General features: G+C 45.5%; 1 long non-coding RNA gene across 1 annotated transcript in view; it reads right to left on the bottom strand.

The window, feature by feature from the left end:
* The window catches only part of LOC146197678 (uncharacterized), a 42,533-nt gene extending 34,614 nt beyond the window's left edge, over positions 1-7,919 (bottom strand). Inside the window, exon 1 of the long non-coding RNA XR_014705675.1 lies at positions 7,644-7,919. This is a non-coding gene — a long non-coding RNA (uncharacterized LOC146197678). The remainder of the gene's footprint in view (positions 1-7,643) is intronic.
* Positions 7,920-18,696: the final 10,777 nt, after the last annotated feature.

Here is an 18,696-nt window from a genome sequence, read left to right as displayed (position 1 = left end):
AGTGGCGTTTCTCCGTGAGCAAAACACATTAGCGACTTGGTATGCTTTCGTTTATTTATTTCTTCTCAAAGGGCGTACTTTCTCTTTTTAATAGGCATCCTGCAATGAAGGTTGCGGTGACGATCGCCGTGCTGTGACACATAGCCCAGCGAAAAGAGCAAATACTTTCGAGACTCCTTCGTAGGGCATTTTCACGCCACTTGCATGAGCTTACATGGATCAGATTGCACGCTCTGTCCAAGATTTGCATGGCGTGCATCAGATAGATGGGCTAAATCGAGAGCGCCTGGCCAAGGACGTTATCTGTCGCACACGAACCTGTAATGCTGCTGAATATGCTCGGTCGTCGATCAAGATCCAAGTGGCTATCAGCAGCATTTTTGAGGAACGCTGCAGGACAATTACAGCACCATCTAGGCAGTGCAGGTTTCCTGTAGAACGTGCTTTGTAAAATTCGTTGTTTAGCAGCAATTCGAACTTAAATCACGTTCAATAGCTTAATGTGAGTGCATGGCTGACCTATCACGCGAAATGAGTGGTTTAAGAGAACTTCTTGTTGGGCTAGTTGGTGTCTATTCATTATAAGTTAAAGGCGCCATAACAACACGCACACACACAAGAAAAGAAGAACGGTACAGAGCGCCACTCACAACTGATTTATTGTGCAGGAAAAAGTACATATATATTACTGCCGGCACATGCGCAAGGAACCCATTCAGCATCATGTCATATAAGATAAGCTATGTTGAAAAAACGCTTTCTCTGCATTGTATATAGATTGTATAGAGAAAGCGTTTTTTGAACATAGCTTATCTTATATGACATGATGGCGAATGGGTTCCTTGCGCATGTGTCGGCAGTGATATATATGTACTTTTTCCTGCACAATAAATCAGCTGTGAGTGGCGCTCTGTCCCGTTCTTCTTTTCTTGTGTGTGTGCGTGTTGTTTTGGCGCCTTTAACTTATAATGAGTCTGGTTATCCGTGATACTGGTTTTAAGCAAGCGCTGTCGTACGTGCTGGGACCGTTGGTACTGCAATACGTGAACACTACGGTGTTTTATTACAGCATTAAATTTTGCCTGTTTGCATGCGTGTGCGCACGATGGTGATAATGCGCTTTCTGGTACTGACACATAGACACGCTTGAAATGTGCAGTTGTACTTCTGTTTTGGAGCTGAATTCCGTAAATCTGCAAGTCTTTTTATTCTTTTTGAATAGACTTTTGCTCCGCAAGCGCTTGACACTGTGAAAAAAAAAAATACATTCAATCTGTGGCGCTACCGAATCAGAGCCTGTGCTTTGACCGACATGTTAGACAGCCCACTCATACTTCAGGGCAGTGCGGACGGCGTGCAGACCATAGCGTGGCAAAATTTCTAGTTCATGCGAAATAATTCTGTCGTACGTTTTAGTTCTCATTCTACCTATGTGGCCCAAAGCAAGAGATTCGAATTTCTGAAGTGCCCCATAATAGTTACAGCTTGGTTGCCAGAAAGATTAGTGGGCTCAATACATAAGTTTCTAATTTATGCCTCAAGAGGTTTTTTTTTTTTTTTTTATTAAACCACGGTTTCTTATCCGCCGATATTGTCTTTTAGAGGCATGTGTGCTCGGTGGTGGTATTTTTTGGGTATTCACGAATGCGAATGCTTCCAGAGTATGGCGGTATTAGCGATATTCAACTTAACTTCTAGTACACTTTTATTAATCACTGAGCTGCAAGCTCTTGGTGCTACATTCTGTGCTCGAGTTTCAATATTTGCGTGGCTGCAGGACATATGCAGGCGTATATAGCCCGTGTATTATGCAACATCTAAGCCTGCCTGCTTGACTGCTGCGTCAGGGCATTATGTACCTGGATGGAAGAGAAGTGATCCACCAACGGCGTGAGGGACGTCATTACCTGCCCTTCCCCACATTCTGTTCATGTACGTACCTCTGCCTTCATATATCTGGGCTATAATTCAACTCAAAGCTCATGCTTGGCAGTTTAATTAATAACGGTAGCAGCACTTCTATCAGAATATGGCTTCACATCAGGCTTAAGCTTCAAAATTTACGAGATGCATGGATAATATAACGATATTTATTGAAAGCACTGGAGTTCGTGCCCTGTAAGATGCATCCAGAGGAGCGCGAGAGAACATCCACAGCTGCCAACGTGCCCAAGCTGTCACATTTCTCGAACACTTCGGCACCATTTTAAGGTGTAATATAAAGCAATTTCTGTATTGTATTCGGGATGTATTAGCAGAAGTAGATTTGCGGTCACATTTTCCTACTTTTCTTGTAAGAAATGTTCTCAGAAACATTATAAGCAGATTCTTGATATAGATTAAGGAAAACGCCCCCCCCCCCCTCCCCCCATCGTTATGCTTGAATGTCTATAACAATACGTCAAATGCAGAAAAGCTAAAAGCGAAACGCAAAGGACGCATTTGTCCTCTTTGACAGACGCACGTATTTATAACGCGGAGATTTTGTTCTGTTAGCGAGAATGCACCGTCGGCTATTTACCAAAACTGCTCCGCAGACGCAGGACTTCGCGTTACTACGCATCCCAAGGACATTTGAAGCCTTGTAGGCATTTGAAAACCAAGAGAGATGTGGGACGGGCAGTGGGAATAAATAGAAGAATTAGCTCGAAGATACGACTACACGATGACACTATAGTAGCTGACTATGCGATGTTCAATAACAAAAAAAAACTAATCTCACAGTAGACGCAGCCACATGGCAAAAGCATTTTTATTACATAAGCGTAAACGTGCTTTCATTCAAAGTGTGAGCAGCTTTAAAGTTCCCCATCCCTTCTCTGGTGGCGCTTATTCCCAAGACGCCTACTGCCTTTAAGAGGTTTAAAAGGTTGGAAGGTGGTGCCTCTACCTTCCAACCTCCTAAACATGGCTTTTCTAATATGGCACCATAAAAAAAAATCGTAAACGTCGTTCACTGTCACCCTGCAACTTTAGTCATTTTAGGCTTGCTAAAAATAACTGTTTTATTTTATTGTTTGTTTTCTTATTTGTTAACACATCTGACCCGTAGAGATTCAGCTGCCATTCAGCAAACAGGGAGTGCCCTCTTTCTTGCATTTTCTGCCGCTTCAGTAAATGCTTTCAAGCTGGTCAATTCATCCAAAATGAATGAAACATCTAGGATGCAGAAGGCCAGGCCAAATTGTCCGTCATGCAGCGAGGACATCGGAACGGACGACGTGTAGCGCAAACAACCTTTGTTCATCCTCTTTAGCTGGCTCTCATGGGTTTGGGCGGTCCTTTGTCTGCGATGTTCTGTTTCTAGCTGCTGTTCGAAGTGCAGCTCCCTCGCTCGTTTAAAAATAGGCGCACAAAGCTATTGGAAAGACGGGCCTCTGTCGGGCAGCCCGTCAACGCGTCTCTTGCGTAAGTTAAAGTATCCAGGAAAGGGAGAACAGAACAACGCATTTGTTCCCGATAAATGTATATTATAAAGGGGCATTTCTGTATTGACCATCTACGTTCGATTATAGTGACCTACGGACTATGCGTAAAAACGACGTTGTTTTATTTTTCATAACTAGCAGAAAAGTCTTTTTTCACAATTATGCTTCGAATAATACTACCCTGTTGAGAACAAACAAAAAAAACTGAAGAAAATTTTCAGTTATTATTAGAAAACAATTTCTGTGGTTTTTGAAAGTTTATGTGTGTGGCAACAAAAATCTTTGTCGTAACAAAAATTTTGTAAAGTCACAACGGATCATTTGCTCAAAACCATGGACTACACAAAAGTATTGGAGAAAATACTGCAGGACTACAAGAAAGTATTACAGATCTACAAAAAAAAAAAAAAAAAAAAAAAAAACGTCCCACGTTACGACAGAACTAAAGATAAATTCTACCATACTTTGGACACAGTTCTGCAGTTTTTTGTATTGTACTTGGAAGCATGAGTTAGCGAGTTTGACACTGATCACTGTAACCGCGCTTCGGTGAAGGCTAAACGAAAAAATGCTATTGCTTTCAGATTAAAGTCAACGTTGAAATACGCTGCTAAGAGACTGAAATCGATCTAGAAACCTCGCCAGTGGCATTTGTCAAAGTTTCGCTTCCTCGGGTTTAGTTTGGAAGCATTTATGAGTCATTAACTTTGACGTATATACAAACAATGATAGGTTGCTCATAACGCGAGTCCGCAAAAAAATCTCAATAAGGCAAAGTTGCAAATCAATGGCTGCACACCTGGCATAATATTTTGCTCAGAAGATGCAGAACAAAAAGGCGGAAGCGTCGGGGTGCACTTAGACGCAGCATGAAAAGAATCGGTTGCGTGATTACAAATAAAATATTTGTTACGATTTCACGAAACATATTTCAAATTCGAAAGAGCCTGCGAATGCCTACCAGCATCACAAACCACTTATCCATAAAGGAATCTAAGAGCCCAAGGCTGGCGTTACCTTCAAACTTTTTATTTAGGCCCTTGGGCTTTTCAGACAGAAATAAAATTAAATTTACAGCAATGGGAAAATATGAGTGCATAAATGATTGCTTCTGCGCATAAAATGTTAACTGCGAGCAAAGTTATTAGTACATACAAAGCTCTGCGCGCTTACCCAATGCAAGCCAAATATCTCCAAATATAATATCATGAACACGTAGAATTTCATTCTTGTAATGATATAATTTTCTTCTCTCCGTGAAAGCATGATAAATGTGACGCGATAAGAAATTGTTGTGCGATCTGAATTCCAATGTGACGCTGCCATCTATAGAATTTCTTCCAGTTTCATTTACTCACAAAATTTGAATTCCAGACGAAAAGCATCCAAAAGAACCTCGGAGTAGTCAAGGAAAGAATCAGGTACAAAATTCAAGCTAACACGCTACCATGGAATCCGTACTGTACACGTGTACTCGTGAGCAACAATTAGAGCTAACAAGAACGGAGTTTTCAAGGAGTGGAAGCGAGTTATTTCGAAGCCAATACTTCGGTGAGTCGTCCACGGCTGGCGACATTTAGTTAATGTTACCACGGCTTAGAGTTTTTACACTGACGTAACGGGATTGGCATCAGATCTTTCTAATCCATAATGCATTGATTAGAAGCATAACTGCTCCTAACGTTCTTCTTCGAGGTAAATTTGAATAGGCCGATCAACACAGTTCACCATTTCACCAGTCCTTATAGTCGGAAGCTTGCAAGAAAAAACTCTGCGGCTCCTGGATCAAACCTTATCAAGGAAAGGAGTTGGCTATTTTCGACAAAGGAGTTGGCTCTTTTCGACGAGATAGCAACATGAGCTGGTGTCAGCTACTTAGATATATGTCTCTCTGTTTCTTTATAAATACTGAGTAGCCTGACAAGGCTTCAAGATATAGCTTCTGAAGCGGTAAGACGTTGAACTGCAGTGATTAGCACAAAAGAAATTGCAAGGTCATTGGCAAAGTTTTAAATGAATCGTTTTCAGAATAGTACAAAAAGACAAAAAAAAAAGCGATACAGTAATTTCTGAACCTAGAGGGAGTCGTTGTCGACAAAATGCGGCACTCGCGCTAGCTGTGCACAGCGCCCTTTGTGTTCAGTGTGTCCTTGGCAGTGAAATTCTCGCCATATGTTTCCCTTGGGAATGTAAACAATTGTGTCCGGTGCGCAGTGTGTTGAAGCTTTTACGGGCCTTTGCCCCCTTGAGTGTTACTGCGAGTCTGGTTGTAGCGACCGTCCAGTTGTTCGCACGAAGTCCACTGTTCTGGCAGGCGAACTGGTGTTTCTGCTGTAAGCTTCTTTTTATTTTTTATTTATTACTTTGCAACCATCCGCATCCTTAGGGCCCGTTAGCGTGATGTCCATTTCAAGATAAGAAAGAAAGAAAGCTTGTTCGTATTTACACCTTGGTGCCGTCTCTTAATCTAGGCTTGCCTGTGTACAAGTAGAAACTCAAACTGCATTCAACGATGAAGATTAAGATTGAGAAGAGAAAGAAAGAAAAAGAATAAAGGAAGAAACAAAAGAAAGAAAGAAAGAAAGAAAGAAAGAAAGAAAGAAAGAAAGAAAGAAAGAAAGAAAGAAAGAAAGAAAGAAAGAAAGAAAGAAAGAAAGAAAGAAAGAAAGAAAGAAAGAAAGGAAGATCCTTTTGTGCAGCGAGTGTGCTATTACAAACTCTGCAACACGGCTCGCAATACAGTACAGGCAGATTGGCCCGTGTTGTCCTCTTCCTTGTGTTGTGTCCCCTTTGCATTAAAAATCATTTATGTCCGTTCCTTCTCGTGAACTGTCTCTTTGGTAACACGCTGTTTAACTAGAAACGGAAATGTCGTTCGTATCGAATGATCTTTTCAGTGTAACGTGCTGAGCCTGCACCTCTTCGTCTACGACAAGCATTTGCTGGGGCATATTATAGGTGACATATTATACGCAAAGCAGCACTTTCTAGGCGCATGTAGTCTCCGCACCATCCGATCTCACAAGGCGCGGTCTGATTCTCCAGCGTCTTCGATTCGAGGATTAAAGCGGATTACCACAAACCTCGTCCACGTAGCGAGTGACAGGTGTAAAAACATTGAGAGGAGGGAGGGGGGGGGGGAAGGGGGGACACACGTGCTTGGGCTATGCAATGCCAACGCTACTCCTAATTACTTCAATGAAGTAAAGTCTGGCATCCTATGAGATTTTTCTCCCCACTGCGATTTAGACGGATTTACTTCGCAGCGATAATCTCGGGTCGAGTGTATTCTGCAGCAAATGCACTATTGACAAGAATAAGCCAATAAAGGAGTAAAATGGGGATAGCTTGTCCTCGAACGCACTCCCTTGTTAGGTCTCACTATTCCCTCTAAACTGTGCGGTATATTTTCATTGCTAGAAATAAAGAATACCTTTCGTCGGCAATAAAAACTGGTTTTCACTACAAAATATACGAATCCCTAGCAATCCGCGATATTTTAATCGGTGGTTTAATATCTTGGGATAAAAGCTTAGTGATCAATGAAACTCTATCCCGGAACTTGGAGACAATATCATTGCGCTAAAAGAGAAAAAGCTAGAGGACATTCTACTCCGTTTTTACTCCCTCTTAGGATACTTTGTGTTGCGAGAGTGGTGTTCAAGTTCATTGCGTGGCGCTGTGCGAATGATATTGAATGCGAGTGTCACTCGTTAAAAGTGTCCCTACACTTCCCAGTTTACGATTTTACTCTTGGAGCTATGGACTGTACGCAAAGTCCCGTTGCTCGCTTACTTTTCTCCTTTGTTCATAAAACCGACCAAATTAATGCACTGAAATGTTTTTATCATCCTTTTATCATGGCCACAACCTGTGCAGAACCTTGTCCGTTGTTTACAAAAACAACGCACAGTACCTTGTATTTTATTTACCTGAATTTCTTTCATTAAACTACTAAGCAAAAGTTTTACCATGACTATGTTACCTTCAAAGCTATCTATGCATAAATCTGCCTCATACCATTGAACTTCCGCCAGATAGGACGACGCGAGAGCCTTAGTTAAAACGGAGGAATGCTTAGCGCTCAGCACTGCACACGAGCGGGTGGAATGTTTCTGGCGCGCGCGTATACGCCATGCGTTGGACAGCAAGTCGAGCAGAGAGCTCGCGTTACTTCCTGCATGGGTGGACAGCGGTGTCAGAATTTGCACTCACCCGAGCAGCGTGAGGCGTCGACGACCTGACCCGCAGGATGGTTGACGAGGAGGGGGAAGCAGCTGCGACGACCACGAGTATGGCAGGGCGATATTGCACAGCCGGCTCGTCTATCAGCAGCGACTCCCGCCAAGCAAGGAAGGAGACCCCGCGGTGCGGCTATTACGTGTGCCGTGCGATGCACTGCGTGAAGTAGCGACGACGACGCGTAAAGAGACACGGTGTAATGGAGCGCCTGCTTCTGCAGCGTCTGCCTTGTTTTCCACGCTTCCGCTAGTGAGTGCGCACTTCTCCACGAGAAACAAGAACTCCAGCTGAGCAGGAGGACAATGTGCGCGAGGACAGTGCGCGACGACGTCAGGGTGACGACGACTGCAGAGATGCATCCGACACGCCAGGAACATGCCTCCACCAAGAAAGGAGAGGAGGCTTCAGCTTCTTTCTTTCTTTCTTTCTTTCTTTCTTTCTTTCTTTCTTTCTTTCTTTCTTTCTTTCTTTCTTTCTTTCTTTCTTTCTTTCTTTCTTTCTTTCTTTCTTTCTTTCTTTCTTTCTTTCTTTCTTTCTTTCTTTCTTTCTTTCTTTCTTTCTTTCTTTCTGTCAGCAATTCATAATCTCCTTCTTTATTCCTTTTTCTTTACTGTGTTTATTTGAAATACTAATTTCGTATTTTTAGGCTGCATCTACAGCTCCTATTGAATTGTTTGCGCGGCAGTTGTGGCTACCGAACGCGTTTGTCGCGAGAAAAACAGGAGACATCCTCTTTCTCTCCCTTGCCCTTCACACCTTGCATTCAGCCGGATGCAACAGACCGATACTCGTGCCAGAGCTGTTTAGATTTTTCCGTGCGACCGTAATTATATGCCTGTCGGGCACCACCTCCGCCTTTGAATGCCCGTACATACATATGGTTCTGCGTTCTTACTCGAGTGTCGATTGCGCGTAATCCTTTATTCGCTTTTCTGTAAGGAAGATATGGCGCTAGAAGTGGAAAGCGGCTTGCGCAAAAAAATTAAAGGCCGACGCTAACAGATGCGGTAGCCGAAGATTGCATTTCGTGGGCTCCAGCCCCGGTGGGTATAAAGGAGTTAACCGTTATTCTCCGTCTCTTGTGTACGTATGAAGCCGTGAAGCGTGAATATCGAGATTGTTGATGACCGAGTAGTTGTAATATAAATTTTTATTGCTCTGAAAAGATCTTGTTCTCGTATTATTTTTTTTTAAGGCGGTCTTTGCTGGAATGCATCGATGATAAACTGTGGCCGATTCTCAAACAACATTTTCTCGAAGGCTTTTAAACACTGTGTGTTCTGTTAAAACAACGAATAGCCGTTAGGACTGAGCATGGGGTGCGCCTTTCCTTCATGGCTGAAACTCCTCTGGTCTGCCCAGTGTTTGCTGCGCCTTCCTGTGACCTCAGCATAGTCAGCCCGCACTTAATCAAAATCAAAATGATATTCTTACCCTTCTCTCTTCTCTGCATAAGCTGCTGCTCTATCGCTGTTTTTCGAGTCAAAGGACCCTCACGCAGAGAACTCTATCATGAGAAGGAAGAAGTTTTAAAGGCAAAAACCTTTAATGACTCCTACTGCTGTCGACAAGATGTGCCCCGCTTTTGCGGCGGCCCTGATTGGTCGAGACGAGTGACGTCATGGATGTCTCGACCAATGAAGAGCACCAACACAGTACGCGCGAATGCGTGCCTTATTTGGCCATATGCCAATCAATGATCAATTACTATTTATTGGCGAAATAATTTAATAATTAACAAACTAATGACCAATTATCAATGGCTAATGACGAATCCCTAATTACTAACTAATTTTTTATCTAATTATCAATCATAAACGACTAATAAGCAATTACTAATAATAACTAATTGCATCAATGATGAGTAAATGATTATCTAATTAATGATCTATTAGGCAACAATAAATAATCATTAATTGATTAATGACTAGTTTCCGACTAAGTAATGACTAATTATCAATGACTGATGATCAATTACTGATTAATGACTAATTAATTTATAATGACTACTTAATGAACAGTTGCGTAATGCGGCACAGGGGCTTTCGTCTTTCACTACTTTAGTCGCTAAAGTTCCTGGTAATTTCTTTTTTTTTTTTTCGCAGCTGTTTAGTGACGAAAAATGGTGGAATAGACCTCAGAGGAAATTTTGGTTTTGGTGTGGTTTATAGGGCTTAGCTTCCTAGAATGACTGAAACTATGGCAGAGGCCGTAGTAGAGAGCTGGGGACATTTCTACCACCTGGGATTGCTTAACGTGCACTGATATCAGGCAGCACACGGGCACCTTGCTTCCCGCCTCCATCAAAAAATTCAAGGGCACTTCTTTGGCTCAGTAAAGTTCTCCATGGCGGACGCCTTCCCCGCCGCGCTGCTTAGGCATTGACTGCGAGACCGTTTGGAATTAATTAGAAGTGTGACAGAAATTGCGCCTTTTCCTCGCTGTCAACCAATTTGAAACGCCGCTGATGCCTGCTGTACTGCGTCTATTTATATATAAGCTCTGCGGTGCGGCGTTCGAGGAAGCGCCAAATGAAAGGCGCCGCACGGACGCCGGGATGCAACGCGCGGAGGGGTCAGCTTCGTATATGCGTGAATCTCCTGGTGGCGCCATCACTAGTCATGACGTCATTATGACGTCACATGCGCTCATGACGTCACGGCCGATGACGCCACCATGTGACGGCTATGAGCATCTCGAAACGTCTAACGACTACTATTGGTTATTGATAGTAAATCATGATGCACTTCATGAATATTAGTTAATGCCTGGTCAGTGTTAGTTAAACATCCCTTAAATAGTAAGTGATGTTTAGTGACAGTTACGATGACCCCCAAATGCATTGGTTCCTATGAGCATATCTGCTCAACTATTTTATCATTGGATAACTACTCGATACTATATACTCGATACTCGAAACTGGATACTATAACTGGATAACTACTCGAGCGGTGCATGCTGTTAAAGGCTTGATATGCTGAGCACTGGCCGTTCGCAACGAAAGTCCCGCAATTGGCGTCTTCACTTTATTTAAAGAGCTACATAGTTTGCGTCCATAACCGAAATCGTAGCACCAGTGTCAATTAGAGCCATGACAGCAACACCCTCGACGAAAACTTCAAGGTTGGCCGGCGACATATGAGGACTTGGGCAGTTCGACGGGGTCGCAGTTCTCGCCTCAGGAACTGCGGCCTCTAGTTTTCCTCAAGTGAAGCGTTCTGTCGAAGTCGCATCGGAGAGATAGAGCGACGTCGCGGCGACGGTGAACGGCGGTCGGACATGGCTGAGCGGTTTGGGGAGAAATGACGGCTGGCTGGAGGCTCAGTAGGCGCGGAATACTGAGGCGTCGAAGACCAGTACCCAGAGCCATAAGTAGGTGGTGCCGACACTGGGAGACGGTTTCGATAATAACGAGAAATATGTCCACCCAGCCCGCAAGTGTAACAAATTGGCCGGTTATCTGTCGTGCACCAGGGATTGCGCGGTCTTGCAGCCGGTCGAAAAAACTGCGCAGGTTCTCGAGCAGAACCAGGAGGCGGCTGAACGTAGGCAGGTTGCGGCGGAGCATATAGTAGGTGGTGGTCGGGCAGCAACAGCCGCATATGTCAACGGGGCTGCGACAGGCATGGATTGAGGGACTGGAGGAAGAGATTCGGCTACTTGTTCTTGAATAATCTGGCGCAAACTGGAGGCTAAGTGTGAGGAAGGCTCTTCATGGCAGGACATAAGGGAGAGCTGTCGAGCAACTTTTTCCCGAATGAAGCACTTGATTTGTGGCAGCAGCGCAGAATGTTCAGCTGCATCTGTCAGGCCAGCAAGCGACTCAGAGTGCATGGTGTTCGCGCGAGTTATGACCCTTTGTTTGCGCAGTTCATCATAACTTTGACACAGTGTGACCACTTCTGCGACGGTGCGGATATCTCGAGCAGTCAGTATCTGCAAGGCGTCGTCATCAATGCCTTGCAGAATGTGCTTAATCTTGTCGGCCTCTGACATCTCTGCGTTCACGCGCTTGCACAAGTCGATGACGTCCTCGACATAACTTGTGAAATTCTCGCAAACCTGCTGAGACCGCGCACGCAAGCGCTGTTCAGCGCGGAGTTTCCTCACAGTCGGACGGCCGAAAACTTCAGAGAAGCTAGCTTTGAACACGGACCATGATGGAATGTCCACTTCATGGTTCCGAAACCACAGATTTGCTACGCCGGTAAGAAAGAAAATCACGTTGCTTAACTTCGTTTCCGCGTCCCATTTGTTATAAGCGCTCACTCGCTCATAGAATTTGAGCCAGTCCTCGACGTCATGGTCGTCAGTGCCGCTGAAGATGGCGGGGTCTCGCTGGCGGAGGGAGCCGGGACAGTTGATGGCCGAGCCAACTTGTATGGCTTGGTGGTTAACGTCCTCAGGCATCGCAGGAGGTGGTAGTGTGCGGCTGCGGAGTTTCAGGGCGAGAGGATAGGTCCGACCCCGCACCTCCACCAAATGTAGTATGGGGGTTTACTGAGTAGATCAGTAGGACTCGATCAGCAGAACTGTGGAGATCAGCGGCGAGCACAGCGACAGCGAACACCGTCAGGTCCAACATGCGCACCAATCACGATGTCACTGCCTAGAATGTTCCTCGTGTACTTCTTCGTCTTCACATTAGTCGTAAATTATCCGATGAAACTTCTGGTTGGTCGCTTCAAATTTGGCGGCTGGTGACGTCACTTCTCTGTCGCAAATAAGGTGCACCGCTCGCGTGGGCAGCTTTCATCGACGACAGTATGAACCATAAAAAGTGACCGCCGTCGCCAGGATTCGATCTCGCATCCTTGCGCACGGCAGTCGGGAGCTCTAACCACTGCACCACCACGGCGGCGCTTAGTGAAAAGTGTGAAGCAAATGTGGTAGTGGTACATGAGGTTGAACTGCCAAATTCTGCGCTCGGACAATGGGACTGCCGCAAGGGAGGTGATTCGCGGACGACATCGACTGCGCCGAAGCCGTGATCTCGCCGAACGTGCGTATACATGGGTACCAGTAAAAATGTCCCCTGGAAATAAATGACTCAGAATAAATGACCCCGGAAACAATGGCGCCTAAAAAGACATCCTCGGAAGAAAAGTCCCCATTTGCGAAGCAGGAAAAAATGTCCCCAGATGATGCAGTCAAACGTAATGTAACGACAAGCTTCGCGTCTCCTCGTGGCCGGCTTATAAGTGATTAATTGCTTTGGCCGTCACCATGCAGCTTTTACTGTTCTCACTATACATATTTTATGGTTTAGCCTGAACTTAGTCTCTATTTTGTTCCCACCGTTATTTTGTTTTTTAGTTCTACGTCATGTAGCACTTCATTGTGGCATTAGGCGTAGAGTGTGTTTCCCCATGGCGTTCTGTAATATTGTATTATTCAGCGCTTTTATCCATTGGATTTTAAATGGCCAAACGGCCAAACAGATGCGAGGTGTTCAGTAGAAAGATGATGATAGAAAATTATTGCCAAAGGCGAATGCCTCTCCGGATCATTCTACACTTCAAGGACATCATTGGTCTAGATATTTTGCAGTGCGATGTTTCATAGCATTATCTACGCTGCCAAATACGAGCCTTCAGACATCTTATAGTAGCGCGAACAAAAAACACACACAAGACAGGGTACAGGATGAGCGCTCATCCTGTACCCTGTCTTGTGTGTGTTTTTTGTTCGCGCTACTATAAGATGTCTGAAGTACTGCACCAACTAGGCCGACATCACATCTTACTGAAATACGAGCCCAGTTGACAGCACCCTTGTTTTCTCTTATTTATTTATTTTTTTACTAGATTGACGGTGCGCTGACCACCACCTTCGGTGCAGCCGGACGCTACGAACAATGCTCCAAAGAGCGACGGTCAACGACCGGTTGGCTAGCCGGCCGTCTTTAATACACCGCCTATATCACCACCGTACGTATGGCAAAAAGTTTACACGGTAGCCATCTGGGAGGGTGTTTTAGTGACTTCTGCTGCCATGGGCTGTCTCGAGAACTACCTGTTCGACCAACTGACTGTGCGTTTGTTAATGGGTAATATTGAAAAAGTAATGAGAGCTGCATTACCCAGTGCTTAAAGAGCTGCGGAAGGGGGATCCGGATAGCGTTTTTTTTTTTTTTTTTTTTTTGTGAAGTGAGTTCCTAATGGGGTCCGTTCTTATGGCCAATGTTTGGCTTGGGGACACTTTTCCTAGCATTAGCTTCCTCTTAGGCCTTTTATCCCGGAGTAGATTTTTCCGGCGCCTTATCTTTCGGAGACATTTTTTTTTTTTTTCAGGGACGCTTTTACCTACACCCGATATACACCCAACGCTAGAGAGAGAAAGAAAAAATAAAAACGGAATTACTCGCATCACACATCAGTATGTTAGGTTAGAAGCCCAAGGCTCTGGTCTGTCGTCGGCGCCGTGGACGCATACTTCCTGGAATCGACAAATAAGGCTGTGGGAGGTGCGTGGCTCCACCTGAATGTTGTCGGCTCAATTTCTGCGAAAATGTGGTATATAACACTATGGTGTGTACAAAAATAAAATATTTTCGTGGGTGCATGGTTACATATCTAAGGAAACAGGGTAGCCTGTTGCCTTTTTAGCTTTGGCGAATGAGACAGATGCCCATTTTGAAGCGAAAGCTTTATTATACGCTAGATAAAGCCAAGGTCGCCGTGGGCAGGAGTTTGCCCTTCAGGTGCGCGAGAGGTCAAGTTTAGGTATAAGACTTACCTGTGCGGTCTATATGGTGTCGCACCACTTTAACTTCGAGCTTAACCTTTGTGATATGGCGTTGTGCAAACTGCCGATGTGACGTCAGATGATGGGTATAAATAGCCGAGCAGAGACATTGCATATCACAGTCATTCATGGGAGACGATGGGTTCTACAGCGCGAAATACCAAGTTCAAGCTTTGTCGTAGCCTGCACTGAAAACAAGTCACCTTACGGACTACAGAACCGTCTAACAGCAATAGTAAAATCCTGTGTAAAGCAAGAGTTTTACCAAGTGTAGCTATGCTAATCCTCGGCAATACGTTCCTTTTAACCCATTAAATCGGTGTCTTGGGGTCGGCCTCTGAATAAAGAAAAGTGAACATATTCGATTTCGGGATAAACGTTGTACCATCTGGCTATTACGGCCGTGTAAAAGATAGTCGCGGAACATAGAAATAATACTGACGCATCTTATAGCTGTCTTAAGGCCAAATGTAATGCACCTGTAGTATACGGTGTGCATCTGGTATATAGTGTGGATGACTGCATTTGTACTAGAAATTTTTTGCGCGGTCAACCGCACCCAGTAACTTATTTGCCATTAACAATCAATTCGGGCACCAAATTATATGTAGGCTGATTAGTATGCTCCGGACAGCCGAATCACAAATCATAAGCCGTTGCAATTTCGAAAGGGGACTTAATCGTCGCAGACTTGGGTATACTCTCTATTTCCTTCCTTTATCGGGCTCAAACGTCAGCCATACGGCTTTACCAAATCCATCGGCGATAACGTAACTGTTAGTCGCTTTCAGGCGTTGCATTAGCAACCTGTGTCTTTCTGCTCAGGTCTGTCTTCTTCGAAACTGAGATAGCCACTAGTGCCTGTAAGCCCGTGTGTAGCCGGTCAGTTACGGGATCGCGACTGTAGAAAAAAACAAATGAGAGTTTTTCTTGAGATGGCGTGGTAAATCTCGTTCTATATTGGGTGATGCTGAGAAAAATGTTTTGTTTGGGGTTTGTGGGGTTTAACGTCCCAAAGCAACTCAGGCTATGAGAGACGCCGTAGTGGAGGACTCCGGAAGTTTTGACCACCTGGGGTTCTTAACGTGCACTGACATCGCACAGCACACGGGCGTCTTGCTTTTGGTCTCCATCGAAAAGCGGCCGCCGAGGCCGGGATTCGATCCCGCGTCCTTGGGAACAGTAGTCGAGCGCCGTAACCACGGCGCCACTCCGGCGGCGGGCTGAGAAAAACGTTCCTGTGCAGTCCGCAACTATAAATAGCCGCTATGGTGCTAAGTTCCGAAAATTAGGCATTTATGTCCCTCAAACTGTGTGCCTAAGGATGCAGTATACCTGTCAGAGGTTACCCACTTAGCAAGGTGTCGTTTTTGTGTATGTGTAATTTCTGTGTAACGATCTTTCGCCACCAGAATCTGAGCGCGGTAGCTTTTGTCAGCTCGTGGGCTAGTCGCTTCTTCCCTTTAATGACTCTAAAGGCTAACGCGTTAGAAAACGTTCTCTTACCCGAAGAACATGCGAATACGCCATTAACAGTTCAAGTACATAAACTCCTGTTCCACTTTCTTGTGCTGCAGTAAGGTGCGTTGTCCGAACGGGAAAAGACAGATTGTACCCACTTGTCAAATCTGTACTCACCGGAAAACGCTTATAAATATGCGCGTCCGGCTCATTTTGGAGGCCCGTGAGCTGTCCTCTCGGTTCAGCCCTCGTCAACGGCGGTCGTTAACGGAACGCGACACACATCGTTTTGAATTACTAATGCCGTAGAAGCTAGGCTCGCTGTAGTAGAATTAAAGCAGCATACCTAGAACGTGCCATTTCACTTATGCTATATAACGAGAGCGCAGCTGGTATATAAATGCATAAAGTAAAAATCGAAAGCAGCCCGTAACGCTTAGACCTGTTGTAGCTTGTAGCTGGCGTGCGAACATCGCTTGTTTCTCGAAACTTGCTGAACAAAGCAGGCCGGCCGGCTCACGCAACTGTTGGCCCCTAAAGACACATTCGCTTATGAACCTTAACAGGTAGGATGACGGTGACGTGTTTTGAAAAGTGTACTTAATTTTTGAAAATGATTTAGTCTACTCCATAGTGTAAATCGGAAAGCCGGGAGCATTTACGGGGGAGCAGCTCAGCGGATGCAGCACACGAACACGCAAATAAGAAAAACGGCGCTATGATCAAGCCTTTGTGTCATTACTTTTATTCAGAGCACCCATTCTTACTATTTGCAATTTGAAATTTATTTTGCTCTTTCCATTGCAACTTACAGACGTCAACAATTTTATGCGGAGCGCGCTGGGACAGCTCTCAGTGGTGGCCACGTCACCGATGGCGTTACGTCGCTTGGCCTTCAAGCCGACAGTGACTTCACGATCACATGACGTCATTTGGCCACAAGTTGGCACATGAAGTGTTGCACCAGCCCCGATGTCCTAAACTCCACAGATGAACCACTAACAGCGTAGCTTTGAAATGTTTTGGGCTGCAACACTATAGCTGCCTCCTTTTGTCTCTACCATGTGACAGACATTTTCACTTGCTTTATAAGACAGGTGCTAAATAGTGAAGGAGGCAAATATCTCGTGAAGTCACTGCGCGTTCTGCTAAATATCCGCGGTTCGCTATAGGTGTTGAGGTCCAAACGACCACCGTTATTCGTTTGGATATTCACCTCCTGCATCCGTGTATAGAGCCGGCGACTCAAGTATACAGGATTCGCGCGCTTGGGAACCAATGTTTTGCAATGCTGTCTCACGACCAAGTCTCTTGGCGTATGCGAGCGGAAGATGTATATCCCCTCATACTTCCAGTGAGTTCGGGCGTCTAATTTGTTCATGGCGCTTCTGGTCATCTCTGCCTGAATCTTTGCTGCCGAGTACATGTCTCTTGTCGATACGAGTGGGCCATCTGGTTTGAGCATGGATTGTGCGGAATATCCGGCTTCTTGACGGCGGCGTTTTCCACATACTCTACGCAATTGCGAAATGCCATCCTCCTCCCGCCAAACCTTAGATGCTTAGAAGAGCCAGCAATGCTAGAAGAGCTGACCCCCCCCCTCCCCCCCCCACCCCACCCCTCCCGCCCTGTCTTCTTTCATGAGGCTGAGTAAGAATCATATTGATCTATACCTTATTAATATGATTCTTACTCGGCCTCATGAAAGGACACGGAGCTCTTCTAGCATTGCTGGCTCTTCTAAGCATTTAAGCCTTGGCGGGAGGAGGATGGCATTTCGCCATTGCATAGAGAATGTGGAAAACGCCGCTGTCAAAAAGCCGGATATTCCGCACAATCCATCCGAAAACCAGATGGCCCACTCGTATCGACAAGAGACATGTACTCGGCAGCAAGGATTAGCAGACAGATATTGATCTATACCTTATTAATGCGCCCCGCCGGGGTGGTGCAGTGGTAAGACGCCTGACTACTGTGCCGGAGTACCCGGATTCGAACCCGACCTCGGCGGCTGCTTTTCGATGGAGGCGAAACGGAGTGGCGTCCGTGTGCTGTGCGATGCCAGCGCATGTTAAAGAACCCCAGGTGGTCGAAATTTCCGGAGACCTCCACTATGGTGTCTCTCATAGCCTTAGACGCTTTGGGACGTTAAACCCTACAAACCAAACCAAACCTTATTAATGCGATATCATTAACTGCTTCATGCTTCGTGTGACCAAAAAGTGCGTCCAGAAGACATCCTTCGCACCTGCCAATCCACATCATCGTCAGCGAGACTATACCGACTGCAGGGCGAAGGCATCTCTCATATTCCTCCAATTAACCCGATCCTTTGCTAGCTGCATACAGTTCGTACGAATTATTCGTATATTTTCTGCTAGCATGAAAAAAAGGTCGTGAGTACATTAGTAATGCTTTGAAAGTACATTCTCAGTCTACTGTTGGAACATTTTTCATCCCGTGCATAACAAGCCAAACTTTGTGGGGATTCACAATCGCCTTCCTCCATTATAACGCCCGCGCGTAATTAACACGCTTGATTACGCGCGCTGGCAGAGAGGTTGGCGGAGGAGAGGACATGCTGGCCACCCCCCGCCGCCTCCCGGGCCTGCGGCGACGCTGCCGCGGGCTTCCCTCTTTCCTGCCGGCGTAACCGGGAGACCTCCTCTCCCGTACCGCGTCGAGGAGCGCGACTGTAGCAACTCGCTCGGGGTTCTTCAGCGATTGGGCGCGCACGCGCGCGGTTCGTAATTTCTGCCGAGGAGACCACCGCCGTCACCGAGAATCGCCCACACACCGCAACGGGATGTGAGCGCGA

The sequence above is a fragment of the Amblyomma maculatum genome, chromosome 3 (genome assembly GCF_055883805.1).
Source record: "Amblyomma maculatum isolate TAMU_Amacu chromosome 3, ASM5588380v1, whole genome shotgun sequence".
Classification (NCBI taxonomy): domain Eukaryota; kingdom Metazoa; phylum Arthropoda; class Arachnida; order Ixodida; family Ixodidae; genus Amblyomma; species Amblyomma maculatum.
This window is presented reverse-complemented; position numbering and strand designations above follow the sequence as displayed.